At 40.7% G+C, this 14,115-nt stretch overlaps 1 pseudogene across 1 annotated transcript in view; it reads right to left on the minus strand.

Annotated features, from left to right (window-relative positions):
• LOC149005237 (ubiquitin carboxyl-terminal hydrolase 15-like) overlaps nucleotides 1-9,156 on the minus strand; it is a 28,476-nt pseudogene extending 19,320 nt beyond the window's left edge. Inside the window, exons 1-4 of the transcript XR_016169951.1 lie at nucleotides 8,699-9,156; nucleotides 8,169-8,606; nucleotides 7,919-8,073; nucleotides 7,726-7,814 (exon numbers count right to left, since the gene is read on the minus strand). The product of XR_016169951.1 is annotated as a ubiquitin carboxyl-terminal hydrolase 15-like (transcript). The remainder of the gene's footprint in view (nucleotides 1-7,725; nucleotides 7,815-7,918; nucleotides 8,074-8,168; nucleotides 8,607-8,698) is intronic.
• Between the last annotated feature and the right edge of the window lie 4,959 nt (nucleotides 9,157-14,115).

Below are 14,115 nucleotides of genomic sequence, written 5' to 3' on the forward strand. Positions count from 1 at the left end.
TAGATATGGAATTTCTTGTCAACCAAGCAAAAGGGAAAGGGGCAGCTAGTAACTACGGATATGGATGCATAACTGTGTACCCCCACAGTATACTTAAAAGGACTGTTCTTCAAAACATTAATGTCAAGATTTGTAGCAAGGTGTCGTGGTTACTTGTAAATTCCATGCTCTACTTGATGGGTCTTTAGCTTAAATTGGCAAAGCACTTGAAACATGATCATATTCCGAGGGGATGGTGGTTGAATCCTCCAAGGGCCTTTTTTTTTTTTTAAAGTTCATAGCTATCAGTGAATATGGAATTTTCATTCCATAAATTGCAGATCCTCCATAGATGGCAATCATGGCATATTCTTATTTAATATATTGCAGATATTCCATAGAAGGCATATTCTCATTGCATATATTGTAGGTCCTCCACAGATGGCATATTCCCATTCTATATACTACAGATCATCTACCGATGGCATGATATCCACTTTCCATTAGTTCAGCTGAAAATCTTGGCCACCACACCTCACAATCTTGACAGTCCATATTTCCATTGGTGGCACCTTATCTTTCATTTTATTCACAACGTATATTGTCTCCGAATAATCCTTAGTTCGTCCATACCAGAGAAATACATTGTATCGCATAAGATTTATTATAAATAAAGGATGCACCTCCATGGTGCAGAAAGGGTCTTGGATTCCAAGCTAATATGGTATCATCAAGCATTCTTTTGCTCTAACGAGCAAACTCTCAAAGTTCCACTGAGCTAGTTTTATTTCTCACGAGTTTTCCTCTTCTATAGTTGGTGTCTTCTCTTCCTACTGGGCACCGAATCCCCTCCCACTACTCCAAGATCAATGACTTCAAACCCCCTCCCCTTCCCTTCTGCCAGCCATTTTCTGTCTATCAAACTCACACCAACAAATTTTCTGGTCTGGCGTAAGCAAGTTGTGCCCTTTCTCAAAGGCAAAGGCTTTTTCCACTGCTTGGATGGCTCTCATCCATGCCCATCCGATCTTGCTGCTACTGCAGCCTGGAAAAAGCAAGACTCTTAGCTAGTCAGCCTATTGATTGCCTCACTCTTTGAAGACTTAGTGCCTCTTTTGTTGGATAAAGAAACCAGCCATGAATGCTAGTCTACTCTACATGATGCCGTTATTTCGGCCTCTACAATAAGGCCGATGTCTCTTCATTTAGATCTCCAGAATTTGCGCCAAAAATCTAATGAAACCATTACTGTTCTTCAATTCGCAAAATCCATTTCAGATGAACTTGAAGCATCCGGCTATCCTCTAAAGCCCACTGAATTTAATATGCATGGTTTACGTGCACTAGGAGATGAATATCAGGATGTGGTTGCTGGTGTCCTAAATTGCCCTCAGCCCCCATCTTATGCACATGGACTTCTTCCCAGCCATAAAAGTATGAAGGCGTTTTGAAAACTTGCAGTCTTAGATGCTAATCATGCTCCCACTCCCCCTAAAAGCAATACAGTTCAATGGTCCCCCTCTTCCTTTGGTGACCACGGTTCGTCCACTAATGGTGGAGGTTCATCAAGAGGTCATGAGGGAAGCGGCCGATTTGGCAAGGGACGTGGTGGCTTGCGGCTTTCCTCTAGGTGATTGCCTCTTTTTGCACCATTTAACCTCTAACCCCCCCCCCCCGACCACCCACCAAAAAAAAATCCCCATCCCCATCTTACCTTTCTCCACACCGTACTAATCCCTACCCACTGCAAGCCTATTATGCCTAACCCCCACCAAACCCATATCCAAACCCCAACCTCATTTGACATTAATTGGTACCCAAACATGGGGTCACTCATCATGTGACCTCAGATATTCAACCAATGTCCTCCTATGATTCCTATTCCGGCAATGACAAGTGACAACCTTCATGTTGGTATAGTAAGGAGCTACCCATTCTGAATATCGGCAATGGCATAATTTCCTATAATAACTTAGCATTTCAATTGTCAAATATTTTACATGTTCCCTCCATAACTAAACCTCTTCTCGTTGTTCAACATTTTGCTTGTGACAATAATAATTTCTTTAAATTTCATCCCCTTTTTTTTGTGTCAAGGACCAAGTCACCAAGGAGATCCTTCTTATCAGACCGAGAGTAAAGGCGGCCTCCACACACTTCCCTCACACCCCTTCTTTTAGTGTTGCCGAACATACTAGTCTAAATGGGTGGCATTCTAGCCTTGATAACCCACATGAGTGTTTTCTTCATATGATGATTCAGGTCAATAAGTTACCTTATAGCAAATCACCCTTTTCTTCTATGTGCCCAGCATGTCAATTAGGCAAAGCCAGTGGACTTCATTTAACATAAAGTAGTTCTAACAATTTATTTCCTTTTGATTTAGTTTTCAACAATGAGGTCCCTCCCTTGAACCCTCTGTTGATGGCTACCGTTATTTTGTGATTTTGTGGATGACTTCTTTCAGTACATTTAGTATCATCCCTTAAAGAACAAATTTGATGTGTTTACCACCTTTCATCAATTTCAATCTCTTCTTGAATGACACTTTTCTCGCTCGCTCGCTCAAAGTAATCTGAACAGATTTCGGGGTGAATACTGGACCCTCCCCACTCATTTTGCCTCCCTTGGCATTGCTCACAGAATCTCTTGTGCTCACACACATAGAACAACAAGGCTCTGTTGAGCTTCACCACCGACACATTGCTGAAATTGGTTTATCCCTTCTTGCTCATTGATGGGTTCCTTGCCTTTGAAACCGTTGTTTACCTCATCAACCGGATACCACCTCAGTCCTCCAATATCTCCCCCTTTCAAATTGTTCACTATAAGGCTCCCAATTACACATTTCTCCACATGTTTAGGTGCGTCCATTTTCCTCACATTCAACCATAAAACCATCATAAAATGGATTTCCGCTTTGTTCCTTGTGCAATTTTGGATTATAGTCCAACTCACCATAGTTATCATTGCCTTAATCATGCCACTGCATGTCATGTTTGCTTTAACGAACACTACTTTCCCTTCTTATCTTATATCCTTAGACCACCTTACTTTGTCTCCCCATCATCAAGTTCCCACCCTTGTCTATAGCCCCTCTCCACTCCATTCCACAAATAAGGGAGAGCCTACCTTGGTCCCCCACCCCAATGGACAATTCCCAACCATATTCTGTATGTGTTGTTCTTTGCTATATTGGTGTTCTTGCTGTGATTTTGGTGGTGGTGTCAGTGTGGAGTGGGACTTATGCGACGACTCTTCTTTTCTCTTTTTTTCTTCTTCTTTCTCTGGCTCATCTACTCCGTTTCTCCTTGTTTTTTATTTCTTCAGGTCTGATGACAAGGCTCTGGTTTTCTAACAGATTTTATAGGCAACCAACCAACACACTCAAAAAAAAAAAAACCCATCAACATACAACCTCAAGGGGAATGGTACAACAGGACAAAAGACGCGAACACCCTTAAGAACCTCTAATGTAACCTAGGTTTGGGTTAGATCTACCAGGATCTTCTAGATAGGAACCAGCACGAATGGGTCTGATAGACAACAGAGATTAGGGTTTCAGTAACTAGGATGCTTCTATTAAGCACAGGAAAATATGAAAATTTTTCTATTTTTTTTATCAAGACAGAGAACCAAATGGGTTGGGGTCCTGGGGAGGTTCTACAGGAAATTGTAGTGGCTGGACAGGTTGGGGAGAGGGACTATCGAGTCGCAGGAGGCTGGGAAGGGTACCTATAGGCCTGCAACAGCAAGGGGAAGGGTTTCTGGGGCTTGCAGGGTGTGGGGGTGCTGCTGGTTTGGTGCAGCAGGGATACGGGAGGGAATGGTTGCACAGGAGAGGAAAGGGGTGGGGAAGGCCTGTACTTACTTGTATGTTGAGAAGGTTTGCTGGAATTGTTGCTTGAGTGCTTGAAGAAGAAGAGAAAACTTGAAAATTGAAGAAACAATAGCTTAATACCAGCCGTGGGTCACCCCTAAGGCTCCCACGACTCTAACAATCAATTCTTCAATCAATTTCCATTCATAAACTCAACCTGAAAATTACAATGCAAGAATAGGCTATTTATAGCCTAAAAATAAGAGACTCTGACTAGAGTTGGGAATCCTTAATAGATGAGGATCCCAATACTAGACTAGCATACTCAAAAAGTAATCCAATTACTACAAGACCACAACCCTTAGATTGGAATCTTGTTAGACACTTCACAACTTGCAAATAAAAACCAATTCTAAAGTATAAGATCCTCTCTCGACAAGGAATCTTATCCACAAATTAACTAACTCAACACAACTTTAAAAGGACTATAACTCTCAAATTACTTACTCAAATAGAAAACCAAAAGCAGATCCATGACCCTTATTGAGCCCAAAAGGGGGGCTTAAAATGATGAAAATACCCCTGGGTGATTCGGCCAGCTTTAAGTGACTTTCTTCGGTCTGGTTTTTTGGCCCAATTTAGGGGGTTCAACCCTAGTTAAATCTACCACAAATCATGTGATAGGATAAGCATCAAGAGCTTCTTAACATTGTGATAGAAACCCAATTTTAGGGTTAGGCTTTCTTTAAGGATTCCCTAAAATTAAGGGTTTGCCAAGGATAAATTTCTCTGAACCAGCAAAGTAATTATCAGACCTAGGTAGGAAGGATAATACTGTTAAATAAAGATGGGGATCTGAAAGTGGAGATTGCGGGTAAGATATGGGTTTAACAAAACTAGATGGGATGGAAGGGGAATAAGTTTAAGGCTTCACAAAGAAATATGGGATGTATCAAATCTTCCCAGGAAACCTACAGTTGGGCATGTGGAGGGTTTGGGGAGGATCTTGGGATGGTTTGGGTTATGGGATTTGGGTAATAGAAAGTGAAGGGTTTCATGGGATAATTTTGGGGTTTTAACAAACCCAAATTGGATGATGATGTAATGGATATAGGTTGGATCTTTTTAAAGGGAAAGGATCTTGCTATTCCTCTTCCTATCTTTCCTTTCTTTTTCTTTCTTTCTTTCTTCGATTTTTTCTTTCTTTTCTTCTTCTTTTTTTTCCCCTTCATTTTTTCTTTCTTTTCTTTTTTTTTTTTTCTGTTTTTCTGTTTCTGGCTGCCGCAAGGAAGAGGAGACAGAGAGAGAGAGAGAGAGAGAGAGAGAGAGAGAGAGAGAGAGAGAGAGAGAGAGAAATAGAGAGAAATAGAGAGAGGCCGAGAGGGTTAGAAGGGGAGGGGAGGTGTCACAGCATACGGGAGGGATGGGGGGAAGGCGTAGAGGAAGTCACAGGGGGTAGGGGAGAGGATCAGGGGTGTCGTGGGGGCCTAGGGATGCTGCTGCCATGGTGAGGCAGCAAGGGGAGGGGCTGGGGATGCTTGAGCAGAACAGGGAGGGTGGAGTAGGGTCTTACTGCAGTTAGGGGAGGTGAGGGAGGGGCTGGGGGTTGCTGCAATTGAAGGGGAAGGGGTGGGGGAAGCCTGCAATGGTAGGGGAGAGGAAGGGGCTAGGGTTGTTTTAGTTATTTGGAAACTTCATGAAAGCTTGGTGAAATTTCAGGAAGAAGACTGCTAGACAAAGTATATTGCTGATCTTTGAAGGAGAAGCTTGCTAAAATCCATCGAGGCCCCCTCAAACAGGAACCATGGTCTTCAAATAATCAGGCTCAAGAAATACAAAGAAAGAACAGGCTATTTATAGCCTACTAAAAGACTCTAATCCTAATTGGGTTTCCCTTATAGATTAGGATCCTCTTACAATTAATCTCAACCATCCAAATAAATAATTAGAGATCTAATGGAATCTCCTTGAAGATAGATTCCCCCCAAGACTCTACAACTAAAGGAACTCTTCTTGAAATAAAAGACTAACTTATCTATAACAGTCCTATTTAAAGAAAGAATCCTAAGGACTTAAGATCTCAACTTACAAAGCAAATCAAGACTTCTAAATAAAACAAGACTCTGGAAATAAAGAGATATATTCTAAAATTAAATTCCAGCAGATAATTACAGTTGAAATTGACCAAATTACCCCTGTTAGGGTTCGGTCAGCCTTAGATGCCCCATCTTGGTTGGGCCTAGGGGCCCGAGCCAGGATTTTGGCAAGGTGCTGAATTCTGGTTCACATCACATTGGCTTCCGAATAAACAAGAAATTCCTCTATTCATAAAACTATAGAAGGCTCTAGTTCTCCTAATCAGGCATGCAGTCTCCATGGTTCCATTACATCACTGATTGTAGATTTTCACTATGCAAAAGAAACATTTAGTTGCTTATCATTACTCTTTGTTGATCATGGAAGCTATAACGAGCAGTTGACTGAAACTTGCGAAACTTCCTTTTCATTTTTCACCCACTTTCCATGCAATGATACACATTTAATTCCATCAACAACGAAGCATCAAGCATGCTGATCAATTTTGGCAGCAAATGTGAATTTTCCCACAAAACTTCTGCTACAGCTTTTAAAAACATTGATCCATGTCTCTTTGTTTGCTTCACAGAAATGTAGGATTACAGAAATCTACACAGTTCACCAGATATCTTCTGTTATCCATTTCAAGGACAAGAATGTAGAAGACAAAAATAAGGTATAAATATCCTATGAAGCTGTTTCAGACTTGTTCATTAGTATTAGGGAGTCGCATAACAGGGACAAAAACATTGTGCATTGGATATGGGAAGTGTTGGTGTTACTTGCTGTTCTATCTGGCAGTTTTGCAACAAGGGTGGTAATCTCTAAGATCAATGTGAATCTAGTGAAACTATTGAATGCCAACCATTGCCTATTGGATTCAGGTTGATAACATTTCTTTCCCATTTGAGGCAAACAAAGAAGTAGTATCCTCTCCTACTCTTTTAACCAATATATCCTTAGCAAGCCCTGTCTGGGAGCAATCCACAAATACAATTTTAATGGTTGCAGCTGCCTCCTCCCACTTAAGTAATCGATCAGAATGGCTTTTTTTAATTGTACATAGAGATCCCTGCATCCATCAGCAACCAGAATCACTTCTGATAAGCTGATACTCGGAGGTAATTTTGAAGGCTGTTTTCCTAGGATTAACATGAGCACAGGATTATCACCATCAATTCCACCAAATCTGGACGAACTCCTTGAAGATTGACCAGTTACTCACAGCACCAAGTAACAACCATAATCTTCAGTTCCCGTACTTTTTCGTTATCTCTAAATGTCTTTCATTCACCCGAATGTATTCTTTGCTAAATCCCAAGATACTGCTTTGTTTGCTTTTGCAAACTGTCAAGCAGTCTCGGCAATACAAGAGCCATGTCAAACTTATTGTAGTCCAGTATGAGTCTATGTATTTGAAACCCCATTTTTATTAATGTATTTTCCTTTGACACCAAAAATACAGATAGTGCTTTGTTTGCTGTTGCAAACTGTCAAAGCAGTCTTGGCAATACAACAGCGGTGTCAATCTTATTGTAGTCCAGCATGAATCCATGTATTTGAAACCCGAGGATTGTCACACACACACACACACTAAAGGTAAACAAATATCCAGACAATTTTCTGGAGAAAAAGTTAACCCAAGGAACTAAAATATATCTGGCCATTGAAACTAGTAGGACGTGAAATTCCCTTTGGTAAAGAGGGAGAAGTAATAGCTAGGAAATTCAAACTTAAGACCTGGTGAGCTTGGGCTTAGAGCACCACAGCATCACTAACTGCATTAGGCAGTTGTTGTTCAAAATTTTGGAAGAGTAGGGCCCAAGAAAACTTGAAAGACATGAAATTACCTGTTCCCACAGTTTAGAAGGCCTTTAGGAGATAAATCCCAGCTTTCACATTGAAACAACCTTATAAATTCCTCATAAGGAAACAGCACCTATGGAATCAACAGGGTCAAGTATGAAGTTGTATATCCAGAATTTGAGTGATTGAATAAAGAATATACAGCAGGGGTGGTTGTACATCGATTGAAAGGTAAACCTTGTTCCTCTTCCGGCCATGACTGGTAACTTGTGTAGTGTCCTGTCTTGGAAGTCTACATGACTTCCTTAGACCCATCTTCCTCATGATGCTGTCCGAGAAAACATTTTTGTCCTTCCCAAGGACAATAGTAGAAGCACCTTCTTGGCAGACTTCTGCATATATAAAACAATAATAGATGCAGTAAGGGCCAACAGGTTGAAAGAAAAATGCAACCACAAATATAATGAACAAAGCCTAAAAAACCCACTTGGCTCATTTGTTACACTTCTTTTACTCTGCATTCCTGAGCATGTGCTTTCTCTTGAAGCTTTCAACGTTGTTCCTGGGGATCCTGAAATTTTGGACCCAGAAGGATGTAACATACTCCTAGATTTCATGCTTCCCTTGACCAAGATCGTTTCAGGAGGGCATACTGAGTCAACAGTCTCAACATTAGAAGCCAGTTCTTCCCTAAGAAAACTGTCCCTACCTTGCAATCTTATCCTGGTTTTCTCTGAATGTAATGAGCCTGTGGTACAAGGCTCAACTATTGATTCAGATAAACATTCAGTTTGTACTTCTAAGTTATGATTATCACGAATAGTAGTTCTTCGAGTAACTCCCCCCTTTCCTAGAACAGGAAGGCTATTCATGTTATGCTGTTTGGAACTTGTCCAGACGGTGCAACAGAATCATCATTTCCTAACTGAAGGGACCAAAGAATTAAAATATTAGGGGATACACAGTGAATGAAAAAATAACGCAACGCAAAGAAGGAAAAAAATTAAATTTATATACCTTATGTCTTATAGAAACTTTTCTGGATGAGATATTATTGGGCAAAGTTGAACTGCTATCAAAATTTCCACAGGCATTTTCAAAAGATCCCGACAAAAAAGCATCTTCTGTTTTCAATATGTCTTGGTGAGATTTGCGAGAAACACGCTTCTCTACAAACTTTTTCCCATCTCTTGGAACCTGGCATGCATTGACCATGGTAGCATCAGTAGAAGCGATAGAAGCATCAGTAGACAGATGATTTGGTTTGCCGGAAGGACATTATTTGGCATACAATGCTTAACCCCATATGCTTCAAAAACACCATTTTGGTTTTCATATGGTAGAGCCCCCTCATGGACATACTCATCAATTGAGGCAGGCTTAGTAGATGAACTTAGGCAGGTGGCCTCCAACTGCTGACATTCTTCCTTGTGACCCATCCTCCAATGAATAATTTGGCACTTCCCTGAACTGAAAATTTGCAATCAATTCAAAGCATTATGGATGATGAAGAAGGTCATGTTATGTTGCAAGAGAGGTCTCACATATATTTGAACCCTAATTACCCATTAAAAGAAAAGGTATTACGGTTAACATATGTATAAATCTACAACAACACCTATTCTTTTATGGATAGAAATCTTGTTAAAAATATAAATAGGGCTTCATCAGATACCATAGGAGGGGAAGGATAACACAGATGGTCCACAAATAATACTAATATTGTGGACACATAAGTAGGTTGAGCGCAACTTTCTCTTGTCTAATAAGGAATGCAACTGGAATGGTAGAATGACTAAAATGGTCATTCTATATCCCCTGGTCTAAACCGGCAGTTGAACGGTCCGACCAGGTCCAATACGTAATGAAGTTCGACCTTTCGGCCTATGGTAGGACCGATCAATGGCATTACCCTAACAGGATAAGATCTTATAAGGTTAGAGTCCTACCGACCAACGACCCTGGAGGAGTCCCTGTTAGGCAAAAGAACTCACCCAAAGAGTTACTCTCCTAAGGGAACTCTCATTAAAGTTATATTCCGAATATAACTCTATTACCATACTCTATATAAGCACCTCAGGTAAACACTATGAGGCAGGTAATCATACTTCTTGTGATCAATTACTTGAATTCTCGATTGAGTAGTTGAGATCATATTATTGGTACTGACTTGTTCGTCGGAGACGTACCTCGACCCTCTAAGGTCGAGCTCGTATCTTGCAGGTTCTTGACAGGGAAGGACGAGCGAGATTCCGTATCAACAATTGGCGCCGTCTGTGGGAATTGCATCAAAAAGTCATGGTGCGATCGAAAGTGAAAGTCAGTAACTCGAAGGAGGTGGAGGATGATGCTTCGAAGGGAATTCCTCAACTCTGAAAAATCGGTAATTCCCGACCAGGTGGAAATTAATTCCGACCAGGTGGAGATAAATACCGATCAAAGGAAGAAAAACCCCGAGCACCTGAATCATGGAGCATTAGCAAATCAAGTTGAGACACTCCAGAAGGAACAAACAAAGCTTCGGGAGGAATTATCCTCCATGAATGAACTACTCAGGATGGTCGTGGGTCATATAATTGCCCCTAATGCAGATCCTAAAAATACTCAAAAAATATTTGAGGGAAGCAAGAATAACCACTCGGTTCTTCCTGATCGAACGCCTCGACCATCTCTAGAAGACGGACAGAAGTCAAAAGAGAAGGTAGGCGAAAAATCCCGGGCATCTGAGAAAGAAATTCCAAATAAAAATCCTCTGTTCAATGAAGATCATGATCGTGGAAGTAGCAACGATCCTCTCAAAGAACCAAAAAACAAGAGAGTTGAGTCCGGACCGAGCAAGCGGGAAGATCGTTTGAGCAAACAAATCAAAGAGTTAGACGAGAAGGTAAACAAGTTAAACGATCCAAAGAAAGAAGAGCTATATGCTTTTCTAAAAGAGGATCCTTTCATCCAAGCTATCTCGAGGCGGAAATACCAAAGAGTTTCAAATGCCCAACTTTCATACTTGTTTGATGGATCGCAATGTCCAAAACATCACATCACTCGCTACGGATCGACCATGTCAATTTATAAGCATAATGAGGCAGCCATGTGCCAAAGTTTTGCAGCCTCTTTAACTGGTTCCGCATTGGACTGGTTCCTGGCACTGCCAAGCGGTTCGATTATGAGTTTCGATCAACTAGGACGAGTGTTTGTGCTGCGCTTCCAGGGAGGAGTCGGGTTGAAAAAAAGAGAAGATACTTTGTTTGCTATAAAACAAGGTAGAACGGAATCTATCCGAAGTTTCCTTCAAAGATTCAATAATCTTACCATGCAAATTGAAAGCATGGACGAGAAAATTGCCTTTCATGCGTTATACCAAGGAATTACTCATGAAGGATTGCTAGAGCGACTCGCTCCAAGATATGCCAAAAACATATGCAGAACTGAACGAAAGATGTCACAAACAAGCAGAGATTTTGGAAACCATAGAATCTCGAAAAAGAGAACCAAGGGCCGAAAGAAGAAGCAGTCGAGAAAGGGTTCAACCAACCAGGATGTTAGGGATAAGCTCGACCAAGAAAGCTCGAGCAGAATCCCCAAAAAAGCAAGAGATTAGTAATCTCCCACCACTGAATACAAGAATATCCGAAATCTTGATGCAAATCAAAAATCAAGGACATATGAAGTGGCCTCATAAAATCCGAGCACCGCCAGGAAAACGTGATAAACGAAAGTATTGTGAATATCACAAAGATCACGGCCATTGGACGGACGATTGCAAAAATCTAAAGACGGAGATAGAAAACTTAATCTCCCGAGGACACTTAAAGAAGTATATCCAATCTAAAGAAGATGGCCGACCACGGGACAACCCTATCCCGAAGAGAGAAAGGTCGAGCCACGAGAAGAAAGAAGAAGTCCGGCCAAACGCCGACCTGAGGCGGATGAAAAACAAAGAAAAAGATCTCCAGTCTATACTGTATTTGGTGGTCCGACAGAAGAATCAAATCGACAAGCAAAAAGAAAAGTACGATATATTGGGAATATCGAAACCCATAAAAATATATCTATCGAGCCAATAATTTTCTCTTCCGAGGATCTACGGGATATCACAATCCCTCATGATGATGCCTTGGTAGTCAAAATTCTCCTGGAAGGAACTGAAATTCATAGAGTGCTGGTAGACACTAGATCGTCAGCAGACATATTATCTTTAGATGCGTTCAAAAAGATGAAGCTAAAAGAAAACATGCTCGTCCCATGCGAAACCCAGCTTTATGGTTTCACGGGATCAACAACCCGAGCAGAAGGAACGATCCGATTAGAGCTACGGATTGGAGAGCACCCACGAGATAGAATCATACAGACTAATTTTATGGTCGTACGAGATTTATCAAGCATACAATGCAATCATAGGGACGACCCACCCGTGCACCCTGGAAGCGGTGGTCTCCTCGCTACACATGAAGATGAAATTCCCGACCACTGAGGGAATTGGAGAATGTGTAGCCGACCAGAAAAGTTGTAAAACCCAGCCCTAACCTTGACCCGGAAACCTTGTTATTTGTAGGTCCAAGCCAGGTAAAGTAAAAGAAGTCAGCTTTGGGCCATCCCAGTGGAGGACTTGGTGTCTGGCTTTGAATCCATGAGAGTTGATGATGAAGTTCTATTTATGGAAACTGAATCTTGATGAAGATCGGATTAGTTGACGGACTTGGAGTGCTCTCTATCTTGGTTTGAAGGCATTTCTACCTATTAGGTAAGTCACTTGACATGTGTGCAAAACCCCTTTAGGATTGGATTTGATCCGGGTCTTCAATTCCTCGTTTTGGAATTCTTCGGCGACGTTGAGTGACGGATTGGTCGACTGGACCAGTCGACCAATCCACTCGACCAATGAGTGCTTGTCTTTGGCAATTAGGTCTTGCTTGCTCTATTTAAGTCCAATCTCGAGTCTACTTCCTATTTGCTGCCTCCAAACTCTTTGGAACGAACCAAAGACCTCTGCAAGTCATCTCCCTTGCATCCTTGGTGATTTTCTTGACGGATCTTCGTCGAAACTCTTCCTTTTCATCAAAAGGTATGTCTACACTCTCTTCTTCTCCTCCATCTCTTATTTTCTTTCCTTTTTGAGTTGAGACAGTAGAGGAGATGCTGCATATTCTGTTGCAAACATCTCTGGACTTGTCTCTCATGATCATCCTAAGGATTAATGGCTAGAACAATGATCTTAACCATGATCATTGCAAGCTTTTGAAGGAATCATGATCAAACCATGATCTAATCTTTGTTTAACTTCTGATTTGAATTCTGATCTCCTTGGATCTTCTATATTGATCATGTTAGTAGTCAATTGCTGTGTTTTCTTTTCATGATCCATGATCTATCAATCTCTAGTTGTTCCTCTTCTACCATACCATGTTTTCTTCATGAATCATGATAGTTACATATATGGTAGGTTTTGTTTCCTTATTTAGATTTATGCTTTTAAGCCTATTTCCTTGAAGATCTAAGTATGTTTTTCATGATACCTTTACCTGAAGCAATGATCCATCCTCCTATTGTTCTTGTCTTTGATTTCTATCTTGAATTCTTCAAGATCCATGGTTGATCTAATTATGGTAACTTTTTGTTTCCTAATTTGGATCTTGATGTCTTGTTTGGATTAGTGTTTTGAGGTCCCCTATATGTTAGAATACTACTGATGTAGTTTACCCCTTGATTAGTACCCTTTTGAACCACCAAATTCGGATTTCATATCTTAAAACTCTGTTTTTTTTTTTTTTTTTTAGTGCCCTATGCATTGTCGATTGGTCGATTGATTGGTCGATGGACCCCATCGACCAATCCACTCGACCAATGAGTACAAAGCAACTCCGAATTGGTCTGTGTTGGATGTTTTGGTATCTTTCCTGTTAGGGATCTTTCCTAATATGTTGTATGCACTTGTTTAGGACCTTCTTCTCAAGTTTGCCAAGATCTTACTTGATTTCTTAGGATTCCTTTGCGAGTTATAAAAGGTAAGGATGGTTATTTCCTTAATTGCATAGATAGCATGAATCTAGTTTCTATATTTGAATATCATTGATATGTTTCCTTAATTAGATTCTTACAATGATATACTACTGTTGCATAACCTTGATTACAGTAGCATTACTTGTTTATGATTAATTGATTCATGTATGATTTACTTACCAATTATATACAAGTGATTGTAATTGTTGATTTCTTTCCATATATGAAGTTACCATATATGTGATGGTATGAATTGATGCATGTGTATGCTTAAGTATGGTTTGGAAAGGAGAGGTGTCCTTTTGACACTTCTGTCCTTGGACTACTACAGGAATATTATGGGATGTTTCCGGAGATGCCCTCTGGACACCTTCCTAAACTGTTGGATGACATATCTAGGATTGTCTAGTAGTGTTTGGCTAGGATGTCCTGTTATG

Source organism: Hakea prostrata, chromosome 9, assembly GCF_041222555.1.
Source record: "Hakea prostrata isolate BN-2017 chromosome 9, UWA_Hpros_2, whole genome shotgun sequence".
Taxonomy (NCBI): Eukaryota; Viridiplantae; Streptophyta; class Magnoliopsida; order Proteales; family Proteaceae; genus Hakea; species Hakea prostrata.